The sequence below is a fragment of the Sphaerodactylus townsendi genome, linkage group LG11 (assembly GCF_021028975.2).
Source record: "Sphaerodactylus townsendi isolate TG3544 linkage group LG11, MPM_Stown_v2.3, whole genome shotgun sequence".
In the NCBI taxonomy this organism is placed as follows: Eukaryota; Metazoa; Chordata; class Lepidosauria; order Squamata; family Sphaerodactylidae; genus Sphaerodactylus; species Sphaerodactylus townsendi.
In genome coordinates, this window is record NC_059435.1 from 33634203 (window position 1) to 33648468 (window position 14266).

Below are 14266 nucleotides of genomic sequence, written 5' to 3' on the forward strand. Positions count from 1 at the left end.
GCCAGTTGACAGATTTTTGTAGAAGTTTTGGCCAACAGTGTAATGGGACTGTCTCTCCATTGTAGCAGTGTATTACATAACCAATTTTTTCATGCCTGAAACATTTGGCTGAGTAATATTGACATATTTGTATTTGATCAGTATTTCAAAGCATATGCTGTGCTATATATTCCCTGCTGAGGTGAAAGGCTGTTAGGTTTGTTTTTAAAAAGACTTACGTAGTTTGTGTCCTAGTTATATTCTGAATATAAACACTTTCACAATAAAGTTTTCTATATTCGTATTTATTGTTCCCATGCAATTAACACACATATGTACAGTATGTTTTATTTGATCGTCAAACTGTTTTCCTGTGCACAGTTTTCTCTCTCTTTTATTTTGTTGTTCATGTGCCCAGTTCATTCTGCTTAAAAAGATAATGCTTAGAATTATTGGAAAGGGACTGAAAATAAAACAGCCATTATTGTAATGCCCTTGAGTAGAGCTATGATACAACATCGGTGTACGAAAAGGTATATGATTCAGTTTCCATATCTCAAATAGGATATTGAAAAACTGGAAAAAGTACAAAGGAGCACAACCATGGTGATGAAGGGCTTGGGAGTTCTTATGTTGAAAGGCTGAATTTTCTGGGACTTTTCTGTCTTGAACAAAATACAGGGGAAGGTATGAGAAATTTGAAAAATTATGCATGGGGTGGAGACTGTCATATAGAGAGAGCTCCTTCTCTCTCTTCCAGATTTACAACAGCTATAAGGAAATATTTGTTTACTCAATGAGTAATTAAATTGTGGGATTCGCTACCAGTGAATGTAGTGGTAGCCACGAGCATAGGTAGCTTGAAAAAGGGGTTAGACAGATTCATGGAGGAGAGGTCCATGAAGTTAAGGAAGTTAAATTGAGGAAACCTCCATATACAGGCAGCAAAACTCTTCATACTAGTACTGGGAGGCAGCACCAGCAGATGGCCTTGGCCTCTTTGTCCTCTTTGTTGGCCCTCCAGAGCAGCTGGTAGGCCACTATGTAAAGCAGTATGCAGGATTAGATGGACCCCTAGTCTGATCCAGCAGGGCTCATCTTATATTATTATATACTCTTAAACCATCCTTTTTGAGCCATTAGAATCTTCAGACTGTATGTGTGCAACCCAAGGATCTCATCTCCCCAATTTTACAGGGCTTGAAATTTAGAGCTTCTTCCCCAGAATTTTCCAATATGTTTCCTGTCTCCTCCTAGCAAGGACCAATTCCTGCTCCATTGCTTCATCTCCTAGGGCACCTGCATTCAGGAAAATACTTCACTATGCTGATGGGAAGTACTGTCAAGTGACAGCTCACTTACGGCAACACTGTCAAGTTTCCAAGACAGAGATGGTTTGCCATTACTTGCCTGTGTGTGGGCAAAGAGGTCATCCAACAGGCTTCATGTGAAGAAGATGGGAACTGAACCTGGTCCCCCAGATTAGAGTCTGCCTCTCTTAACCACTGCACCATCTTGGTGAGTAGTAAAATCATGTGGGTCTTTCACACAGAGGCTTTAACTGCAGTGTTTTTTTTCCTCTGTGAGCTTCTTTGTTGCCAATTTGTTACCTTCCCATAGTTTACTTTCAATTTCTCCACCTTTGATGTAATTTCGAGAAAACATAGAGGAGCAAATAGGAAACCACAGAAAGACAACAAACAGTCAGTGGTGAAAGTTTTAAAACTGCTGCTGCCTAGCACCCAAACCATGGGGAAACCTCTGTGTAAAAGTGGCAAAAGATACCCAAAGTTATAGCTGAAGATATACTTCATACAACAATAATGTTTAAAAGGCTGATTCATTGCCTTATAAGCAAAAGCTTTTGAATTCCTTTAAAAATGGGGTTTGGTTTACATTTCTGTTGTTTCTGTGTAGTCTAATGTTGTTGGCGTCAATTTAAACAGGTATTTCAGAAGAACTGAAAGTCCCAATGAATGAAAACGTTCAATTTATTCGGAAACAAGAGCTGGGATACAAATATCCAGTTATCGCTTGGCAAAGTAATCTTACCTAACAATGCAGAGAACTGACTGATACATTAACTACATGTACGGGCCTGCTGGGACAAAGAGGTTTGTCCTTACAAATTAGACTATTTTAAAATGTTTACAAACAACTTGATCCCAAGACTTGCTAAATTGGCACATTCATGAGAAATACAACTCCTATGAAGGCTTGACAACCTCCAGGTGAGCCCTGGAGTTTTCTTGGAGCTACATGATCTCTCAACTATGAAGCTAGAGGTGGGAGCCTGAGGATGGTCTCTCAGTGCTGGCGGCCTGTCTGGAGAGCTTGTGTGAATCCAGGCCAGTACTTGCAGTGTAACCCAGTTTCCCTGGCAGGTCTGGCTGGCGCATTGAGTTGTCCCATTGCCAATCTCCCCCATTTCCTCCTTCCCCCACACCCCATTCTCTGCCTTGACTCTGTGGGTCCCATGGTCAATCCCATCTTGCTGCTGCCTGCTGGCTACCTGGAGGTGAGGCCAGAACCCCAGATAAGCAGCTGGACTCTGTCACAGCCCTCAAAAGGGGTCCTGTCCCCCATGGGTCAGCCCCCACTCCAGTGTCCCATTCCTTGACCCTTTAGTCTCCCAGCCCCCACTCCCTCTTACAGAGATGCAAATGTATTGAGCCAGATGCAACACAACTTTATTCAGAGGGAGGGAACTGCATGGGAGCATCCACCCTTCATCTCTACATCTGGGTCTCCTGGTTTGCACCTGCAGGGGATTGTTGTCCCATCTCATCTCCGTTAGGTGGGGGTGGTTGACAGGACTGGAACATGTCAGCTATTTGAGTGGTTGCGCCACTCCCCTTATGGGTTGGGTGGGACTTGGAGACTGTCTCTTCTGCCACACCTGTTGATTGGCCTCTTGTGGAGGTCTTTGGGAAGAAAGTACAGAGGGAGATTGAGAACGCCGTGATGGGTACAGAGGGAGACTGAGAACGCCATGATGGCACCACAGTGATTCCTCCGGGATGTCCAACCAGTCCAGAACTTAACCTTTGAGAACTGGGTCTGTTGTATTTGCGCCATGTGCCCACCTCCTCTGGCATTCCCTCTGACTCCTTACTGGTGCAGTGGTTACCTCTGAAGGCTGTCAGTGGGTCTTCTTTCATATCTTCACATGTGTTCCCAGTGATAATGCAACATGCGTTAGGGTTGGCAGTGTCCTGTGACTGTCAGGGCACCTGTGGTTGCTCCAATGTCATTGAATCCTTGACTGAGGCAAGGGCAGATGATTGATGGGGAAGGGCTACAGGTACACCACCATCCCAATATGTCCTCCTTTGTGCACCCCATCACTTCCTGTCCCCTGTCATGTTGGCACAGACAGGGGGCTATAGCAACTGCCAGGTGCCAGAATTGTCGGTGCCACTTGTCTTTGATGGGCATGCAACCCTGGGAGTGGGTGATGGGAATAGGATGGTGGGGGGCATTGCCTAGCTTTCCAGTAAAGGTACAGTCATCCCATTGGGACCAGCCTCTGAAACTGTTGGCCCTGAAATAAAGCCTCAGTGAGAGTGCTCAGCCACAGGGTCTGTGGACTTTGCTCTCCCCGGTCAGTTGCTGTGCCAAGTATAACCTCTGTTGTACAAAGTGCCTTCCTTGTGCTCATTCACTGACCTGAGTGCTCTTAAGTCCCCATGCCAAGGAGCTGAATGGAAGCATCCCTTGTTGATCACACTAATTTATAGAATTTGCCAGGTTCAGGCTGCAGTTTTTAAATGTTTCAGGGTCCTGCCATTGGTTCCAGGTGTGGGGTGGGGCTTAGCTTGCACCTGAGAACTTCCGTTGGCTGGAGCCTGGCTGGCATCCTGAGCACTTTCTGCACTTTGAGGGTGGGTCTGTACTTGGAAAAATTGTTACAGTGGGACCTATTGCATCATGGTTTTGGTCAATGTAATGTTGCCGTAAAGGCTCAGGGAGCCAGCTACGGTGGCAGCTGTGGCCAAAACAACATTTTAAAAAATCTGTACAGCCAATCAAACCTCCAAAGGCCAATCAGAAGCCTTGTTCAACAGAAGCCCCACCTGGTCCCACCCTCTTTCTAAAAACACTTGGCAGTCACCAAAACAGTATTGGTGGGTGCCATAGTGCCTATGGGCATCATGCTGGGGACCCCACCACAGAATCCAGCCTCCGAAGGAACAGTTTTCTCCAGGGAAATTGATCGCTGTCATCTGGAAATTACAGATCTGTCTACTCTGGAAATCAGTTATAATGTTGGGAGACCTCTACACTTCACCTGGAGGTGGGCAACTTGAAGAAACAGCAGCATGCAGCGATGGCAGAATGGACTGAACCACTTCAGACTTATGGGGAGGTGGGATCCAGCAGGTTCTCACAGGTTCCCGAGAGTAGGTTACTAATTATTTGTGTGTGCCGAGAGGGGGTTACTAATTGGTGATTTTGCGATGTGATTTTTGCCTTAGTTACGCCCCTCCTCTCAGCAGTAGCACGCAGAACTTGAAGCAGTCTAGCAGGAGGTGCACCGGCGTGCGTGGCAGCCTGCGCCTGCATGCATTCGTTTTCCGCCCAAGGACCAGCACAGCGGCTGCGTCCTTGCCACAGCCCCGCCCAGGAATGCCCTGCCCCGGAATGCCTGGCCATGCCCCCATCGTGCCTCGCCTGGCCCCATTGGCGCTACGCCACAGTTTGAATCCACCACCATGGGAACCTGTTACTAAAATTTCTGGATCCCACCACTGGGGAAGGGATTGTATTTTTCAAGGTTCTGCTACACTGGCACTTTCCTAAAAGTGAAAAAAAACTCACAACATACAAAGGTCTAAACTTCATTTTTCTCCCTTGAGTACTAAGCTGCTGTTGTTTTGCAGAGCTGCTTATACATGCCCCACCATTACGGCCTGTTCAACTTCCACAAACTTCTTCCATCTCATTTCTGCTGCATGTCTAGACTGAGTCTAGTGCCATAAATAATTCTAGGGTTTTTTGCATAGTACAACATGCTGATAATTTTTAACAGAATCTGAGGCTGTGATTAGCCCTCTGCCTTTTAACTCAGAAAAAGCAAGATCCATATTTCTCCTACTGTTACACAATCACAAGGGGGAATTTTTGAGTAGTTTCTCTTCCTCCTTTTGGGCTCAGAGATGCTAATTTCCTCTTAGCTTCACCAGAGACTTGTCAGTATGTTGTGATGCAAGGATGTCATGCTGTGATTCCTTTTAGATAAAAATCTAACAAAACTAATAATCAAAATACCTAAAGGGGACAGGAAATTACAATGGAGGTTTTTTTCCTTATGGAAAAACAGCCTCAAAGTGGTAGTTTTTCTTTTGCAATTCAGAACTACTCCTAGGACTGATTTCACTAAGCTATTTCTGACATAAGAAATAGTGTGAGTACAGTTTAACAAGAATCTGATTAATTCTACACATATGTGCAAAAGAGTAGTACATACAAAGATCTAAATAAATGGGGGGTTCTTTTTTCATAGCATATGTACTGCATTGAAATAAAAACTCTCTTATATTATAATGTACATACTTTCCCCAATGCAAATGTTAATATCAGTTGACAAAGATGTGTTTTGTTCATGGAAAAGTGTATTTCTCTCATGCTGGAACACTATGCAAGAAAAATTAAGTCAAATTCAAAAATGCATAAAAACTTGCTCAAGCAGAAGTATGAGAACTATCAGACGTGTACTCTAACCCTTTTGCTCAAGCTTGTGGAAGAGTTTGTGGCTAGTCTTCTATTCTGTTTTTATCACAAACTTTATTTATTTATATTAAAATACAAACAATCAAAATAAAACATTATTATTAATCAATACAACAAAGGGAAATTTTTTTCTAAATTATGATCCACAAGGTATTCCAATCCTGACTTCTATATATATTTACAATTATCACATCCTAACTTCTCCTTTAGTCATAATACATTTTAATTGTAATTCTTATTGACTAACAGAAATACCCTTTATTCAGTTATAAAGTCCCACCCGTACACCCTGTTAATATTCAGTGAGACAGTTACGACATTAACTTTAGACACATAATTTGTCCACAGTTCTCAATTCGATAAGTATCAGAAGTAAATTTCTTATTTGATGTGTCAGTCTGTCTAACGCATAAAGTTGTAGTACCTTATTCCTCCAGCCTTTGGTGGAAGGTAGTTGTTCCGATTTCCAGTGTTGGGCCAACACAATTCTTGCTGCTGCGCTGCTATCATATGGAACAATACATGCATATGAGGTTTTATTAAGTTGCATTTTGATAAAACTGGACCTAAAAGGTAAGTAATCGATTGTTTTGGAAATTTACTGCCAATCTTCTATTCAGCGGAATTCTTTGTATCCTACCCATCAGTTTTCTAGTGTCACAAACTGCCTTTTTGAGAAAAATTTGCCCTTGTTTTGAAGTATTGGTAGTCCAGATTTGCTGTGCGTTTAACTAGAATTTAACATACAATGCACAAGTGAGCTTGGAAACACTAGAATAAAAATAGATAGAAAATGTAACTGGTATTTCTACAAGAATCATAGCAGAAAGACAGCTCCTCTTGTTGATAAGCCCTACGGTAAACACAGGCAGCTGGCGTGTGTGTATTTGTGCATAGAGGGGTTATATGGCATGCAGCCTCATGTCTAAATAAACAAAGAGATACGCACGTTGCACTCTGGCTGTATATCCAATCTTATATATTGATTTTGCATATAATTAATCAACTTAAAACTTCTATTTGTTTTACATTTCATCCGTTTCTCTTACAAAGTTCTTAAAGATACAGTATAACTCTTCCAACACTTATAACTAAACATAAATATCCACATAGTCCAGGGGTCTGCAACCTGCGGCTCCGGAGCCACAAGCGGCTCTTTCAGCCTTATACTGCGGCTCCGTGTAGCCTGGAGGTTGGAGGGTAGCATGGGCGTGTCCCTCCAGCTCTCCAGAGCAGCACTGGAAGGAAAGGTGAGTGGAGGAGCCGAACCGGCTTGGTAGATCTTTGGGGTCGTGGAAAATGGGTCCAAATGGCTCTTTGGGTGGTGAAGGTTGCTGACCCCTGACATAGTCCATTCAATTCCTGCCGATTCTTCTTTCAGAAACAAAGCTTCAGTTTCATATAGTCCATATTCCAATTCTATAAGTTCTACATGTCCACATAAAAACATTTCGCGCATATAGAACGTTTTTCGTGCGTCTTCCTCAGTATGTCAGTATGTTCAATCACACTTCCAACAGTTCTTTGAGGCTTCTAATGGGTATATCTGAAATTAAAGTTACACATATACATATATACATCTATCTTTCACCCGTACATTTCTCAATTAGTCTTTTATTTTTATTACTCACTGGCAGCCTCATGTACCATAGCCATGATGACCTTACTGTTCAAGCTGGTTTTTCATTCTACTTTCAGCTCTCCTCAGGAAACTGTAAAATCTTCTCCTTATGCACTGGCCTCAAGCTAAGGAGTAGCCTCCCTGGTCTGCTGCCATGCTTTTTGGTGATTTCTCTTCTGAGTTTCGAGCTTCAGATTTCCCTTGATAGATGAAATTGTATATGGAATATTTAAATTATGTAACCATGAGCTTCACTGACACTTATTTTTTCACATCAGTTTCTAGACAGGGTGGATAAAATTGATGATTTAATTTTTTCATACGTTATAAATGTGCTTAGGTATGTTAAAAAAGATAGCTGAATGTGACCTAAACACATATAAGTTTGCATTTATCATCTCTTATAATTTACAGTTTAAAAATGAAAACTAACTAGGGCCCAAACTTGGGATTTTAAGCATTTTAAATAAATATAATATTGTATTTATTATTCTTCAAATTATGAAAAATGTAGATTTAGGTAAGATTCTATAGAAACACTATTTTGCCCAGCAATTGCTGGTATTTGCTTCTGGAAATTCTGGACATTTGACTTTCTCAGAAGCAATCTTGATAAGTACCGCTCCATGTATGAAAGTACCAAATAGAAACTCTCAATTTCACAATTATCCTTAAGACAGATATTAGTTTGATAGTGCAAAAGACATGTGACTGCTGCATGTCCAGAGGTAGTTTAATGGATGGTGCTTTGTTTGCAAAAAGATCAATGTTGGTATAAAAAATAAGACCAATTGGTATGCATTCTTGTTCAGAAGTATATCAGTAAGCTGTATATTTTGGCCCCCTTTCTTGATGATTTAAATAATTTATTTAAATAATCTTGATTTCCAAAAACAATATTTTATTTCTAAAACAATATTTTAATAATGATTTTGAAAACTTTCCTTTATCACTCTGTTAATATTGATGGGTACCCAATGGATGCATGCCCATCTTGAAATCCAAAGTAAATCTGTAAAACACAATCTGGATAACTCAAATTCCCTGATCTAGATTGGTAAATCTTTCTTAAAATGGAGTGTTGCCTGTTTAACTGGATTACATGGTATTTGTTGCAAATAATATTTGACATACCCAAGATGATCCTGGAATAAAGCAAAAATTAAGTTTCCCCCAGAAAAGCTAATTTATTATGACCTTAACATATAAAAATGCATATGAGAAGTATGCACTGAAAAAATATCAGCTGGGTTATGAAGTCACTTTTCTTCAGCAAGATGTATGAATGTAAGGACTTTACTATTGTATATATCCTGGACATTCTGCTGTCATAATCGTTGTCTCAAATTAAACTCTGTACTCCTTACTGAACTAATAAACTATAAAGCATCCATTTTCAGTTTACTAATGTGAATAATCTCATTAATGTCAATAAGAATAATCATGGCAGTAAACAATGAGTGTGTTTACTGGAATGCAAAACTTCTTGGCTTCCGTAAAGTGGCTGTTTTGAAATTATTAAAACTGTTTATTGGTTTATTACCAAACTCTTTGTAATGTGATACATGGAACTTAAAATAAAATCTATTCTTAATTCCATCATAGCTGTCTATAAATAATGCAATGCCGTCTTAAAATATTTATTCTGTAGCCTGTAGGCCAACACTATGTTCCCCATTTCTAGCCCCTCTTATACTGAGTCTTTGAAAAGTAACTTATGAATACACCTACAGTATTATTTACTTTGTGCTCAACAAATCAGAGACATCTCAATGTTGACAGCTTTATGGCCACCAGAAGAGCTTACTGGGCAGTGGGAAGAGGAAAACGTGGCTCTGGAAATTGTTAGTAGTCATTTGTACTCAAGATACTGAAACTTTCAACACCACTGCAGCAATCATGCAGCACTGGTTAAGTGCCATTTTACTTTGGATAGATTAATGCCAGCCCTGCGTATTTGCTGTGGATAGATTAAGGCCAGTCCTGCACATTTATTTGTAGAGACAGGAAATAGACCTGGGTCACATTTCAAAGTGATAGCTGATAGTAAACTTTAAATTACCAACTTGCTTAAAGGTATATGATCCAACAGGTAAGGCAAAGGTTGTGTTGCCCGTTTCAGTACTACTTGTACCATTGGTCAGTACTGCTAGTATGCAAACCATAGCAGGATGATAGCTTCTAGTGGGCTTTAACAGAATTAGGAGTTTTTAGTGAGCTAGGAAGTCTGGTGGGCAGAGTGACCTAATGGCATCAAATAGGAAGCACTAACTCTGGAAGCATTTAGAGAACTGACATATACTTAATTGGGAGTTTGGTACAGAGCCAGCAGACTGCCCAAGCTTCACTTGTGAGCTGAATATGCATCATCATGTTGTAACTCCCTGAAGTGGAGTAAGGAGGGTGTGGGAAGACTATGATCTGCCAGAACAGAGTCTCATGGGAAAGGGAGACAGGAGTATTACCCTTGCGCAACATCATCTCTTTGACACCTTGAACTTAGAAAGCAATGCAATAAGAGATTAAGTGTCATGACAATTGGAATTAATTGTAACTTTAATTGGTTAAGGTGATGCTATACATATTCTGTGTGGCACCACTTTTAACAAGCCTATATGTGTAGGCTTTTCAGTGCCACACCTGACTGAATAGTACATTTTGAAGTAGGTTCAAATTTATGTCCAGTTCATTTCCTTCACTGGGTTGTCTTGGGCAGGCCTCTGCCCAGCCTAGCCCTGTGTTTTGTGCTGTAAAATAAACTATAAAAACAAATACCGTATATACTCGTGTATAAGTCGACCCGCATATAAGTCGAGGCACTTAATTTTACCACAAAAAGCTGGGAAAACTTATTGACTCGCGTATAAGTCGAGGGTGGGAAATGCAGCAACTACTGGTAAATTTCAAAAATAAAAATAGATACCAATAAAATTACATTAATTGAGGCATCAGTAGGTTAAATGTTTTTGAATATTTATTTCAAAGAAAAACAGTCTAGCTCTGTAAGTGGAAAAGAGGGTCAACAAGAACAATATGGTATCAACAATAACTTTAAAAGTACAAAAACCTTAGTTCAATCATCAACCAAGCTAAAACACAAGAGTTAAAATCCTTCAAAACTGGATTCCTTATCATCATCTGTATGTCCAAATTTAACCCAACTTAGATTTTAAGAGGGATATTATCAGAAATGGAAAATCTACTATTAGCTTCCATTGTAAACAATGGGGGATGGAGCACCCCTTTGGGGATCAATAACTTTGGATCCCCTGACCCAAACTTCACCAAACCTGGCTGGTATCATAAAGAGACTCTCCTGATGAGACCAGCCAGGTTTGGTGAAGTTTGGTTCAGAGGGTCCAAAGTTATGGACCCTCAAAAGGACCCCCCATCTACTAATAGCTGCCATTGAAAACAATGGGGAATGGGGGGACCTCCTTTTGGGGTCCATAACTTTGGACCCCCTGAACCAAACTTTACCAAACTTGGCTGGTATCCTCAGGAGTGTCTTCTGAGGGTACCCTGAAATTTTGGTGTTGATAGCATACTGCGCCCCCTGCTGGCCGGCAAAGTAAAAACACATACAAAAATTTAATGACCCGCATATAAGTCGAGGGGAGCTTTTTCAGCATTAAAAATGTGCTGAAAAATTCGACTTATACATGAGTATATACGGTAATGCTACTGAAATTTTGTTGCACAGCTGTTTTGTTAGAAATCTGTCTGTCTTTATGTGACCTCGCATTCACTTTCCTCAGACTGTTCTAATGAAATAATTATTTAATAATTATTTATTTACATATTTACAGTCCACCTTTTTCATAGAGACCCATGAGGGATTACAGAGTGAGCAATACAAATGGGACAGTGGGACAAAATGGGACATTCAATAAACAGTGCAATAGGATTAGGATAGTAGAAGTCTGAAATCAATCATAAATCTAAAATACAGAACTGAAGCAATGCAGTGAGCATTAACGCGGCACATTACATATGTGGCCTGGGTTGCCATCCAGGAGCAAGGGTGGGAGGGTTGAGGGCTGTCTTCCATGGTATCCCAAGGGCAAAGCCATTAGAGGCTCAGCTGGTGCAGATGCATGAGGTATCTGGGGGGGTGCAGAACAGAGTCAAAAGTGCCTGGCCATTTACGACTGGGTGAGGTGGGTCTCTGCCCCTTTGACTCTGTGCTCTCCTGGCTATTCCCTCCCACCCCAGTTTTTGCATGGGTCTTGGAGTTTGGTTGTCATGGGTTAATTGATTATTTTTTGTTTTGTTGCATCTTGGCAGGTTGTGCATGGGTACTGATCTGTTTCAGGGAGGAAAGGCCTGTGTTCCAGCCCTCCCCATTAGTGGGGACCTTCATAAGGGACCTTGGAGTGGGTTGAGCTTCAGTCATGTCTGTTGGACTCAGGTGAGGGTTGCTAGCTGGCTTGCACACCCAGGCAACAAGGGAGATTAGATTAGAGGCCAGTGCCCAAATGGTTCCCACTCCACTGTCTTGCTATTCCTCCAGGCTCCCCAACACTTGGGCCTGGAGAAGGGATCACAAAGGGTGCTGCCCAGTGATCGGATCAGTTGCCTATGCGGCACTTCTCCTTCCTCAGCCAGCAAACCAATAAATAAGCTGCAATCAGTTTTATTCCACAAGAATAGTTATCTTGTTTGATATTGTGGGTCTCTGGCCTCTCCCTCCCCTCCTAGGGTGGCAATAGAATACTTACAGTATGCTGTATACAGTAGTATATAGCATCATTTATCCATATAACTCTATAAACCATTTTGTACAATGTAACTCTATTACCTGTACAGAAAAGCCCTCTTAAATAATTCAGTTTTGCATAGGTTGCAGAAAGCCAAGAGAGTGGGAGGCTCTCTGAATTCTTGGGGCAGGCCATTCCATAAGGTAAGAGCCACAACAGATAAAGCAGGTGTATGAGCATGTGATGATTTTGCCCATTTGCAGGTTGGCACCTGCAGAAGGCTGTACTCAGATGAGTGTGGTGGAGCATGGGGGCAGAGATGGTCCAGTAGATATGAGAGACCAAGGCCGTGAAGAACTTTGCATGTGATGGCCAAAACTTTAAATTGAGCTCTTTAACTAATGGGCAGAATGGGAGTAACATGCTGTCTAGCTTTATTATTAAAAAGTTCATTTGTGGAAATGTAAACAGGCGAGTCAGCTCAATAGAAGAGCAGGTGCTTTGAATACAGAAGTGCCTGGTTGAAGCCCTGGTTTCTCCAGTATCAATAGGGTTGGGAAAAATCACTGCCTGAGGCCTTGGGAAAGTGCTTCCAGTCTAGCCTAGATATGCTGATTCATTATAAATCAGTTTCATATGCAGAAGAACTGCTCAATTACCAATGAGCCTCCACTCAACCAGCCAAGGCTCTTCTATTGACATTGTCAGACTTTCTTCATAAGAACAATCCACAGCCTCCATCTTAAGCAAGTCACCCTCCATCCCCCATTGGGGAAAGAGAAACATGATCACAGGGGCCTTGTCATACGTATGCTAAATGCAGTAAAAAAAGGAAATAATCTGGCATTAAAATACTAAGAGCCAGCATGGTGCAGTGATTAAGCGGTGGACTCTAATCTGGATAACCAAGTTTGATTTCCTTCTCTTCCACATGAGCAGCAGACTCTAATCTGGTGACTTGGATTTGTTTCTCCACACCTACATATGAAGCATGCTGTATGACCTTGGGCTGCTCGCAGTTCTCTAAGAACTCTCTCAGTCCCACCTACCTCACAAGGTGCCTGTTGTGGGCAGAGGAAAAGGACTTTGTAAATCGCTTTGAGAAAAACAAGTTATAAATCTAGACTCGACTTCTAAATAAATGGTCCCTAATAAAATGTACCAAAGCAGGGTTTTCTTTAGGCTTGTTACATTTGGAGACTTGAATGTGGAATGGACAGGAAGCGGGGGAGGAGGGGCCCTGTAGCTGTGGCATACATCCCCATAGACCCATTTAATCATAACAATCTCACTGTATGTAGAAACAATGAATGAGCTGTGCACAGGTACAGGTGCTCTATAAGCATAATCACTAGTAAGCAGTCAGCTTGGATCGTGGACCAGGTGTTACACTGTCCCTGCCCCCATGTTTGGATGTGCAGATGTTGTTGACTTTTAAAAAATCAATAGTGCTTTTTCTACAGATGTCTTTTTTACACTGTAAAGTTTCCTTTTGTCTAAAGTGAACAAGGGGAAAAAAGGAAGGCAACATTGAGAACCATTGTCTGGATTTAGGTAGAGAAATGTTGATATCACCTTTTGACCTTGTATTTATCCTAACACATCAGAACAACTTCTTTACCCAGTATTCCCAATGCTATGCATTTTCTTGGAACAAATCCCATTGAACCTGGTCACACTTGCTTCTGAGTATCTAATCATAAAAAGGGCTGCACGCTTTCCCATTATTTAAATGAAAACAGTCATTTGATTTCACAAAAAATACAATTTAGCACGGACATAATTTATTTCATCTTTATTTTATTTATACCCTGCCCTTTCCTATCTGAGTCGGGCTCAGGGCGGCTTCCAACAACTATGCACACGAAAGACAATATATATGCTAAAACATAGAATTACACTACAATCACTGACTCAAGTTAAAAGATGGCATCCTGCCTACTATATATAATACTGATTATTCTGATAATGGGGAGCTGGTTTATAACGAGCCGTAGATAGACGATCAGTAATGGTCCAGAGTGTCCTATGTCCTCTAAAGAGTGGAGAGACAAGAAACCAAGGAAAAAAGAAAAGGGAGAAAAAGAAAGAAAAGAACGAGAGAGAAAAAAGAAAAGGAAAGTAAGGGCGTTTGAGAGTTTTGAAGAGACCCATTAGGCAGGGCGGGCTCAGTTCCCTTTTGAAGGCAAGAAAATTGAGTTGAGACAGCAAAGAATGAGTTAACAAACGTGGC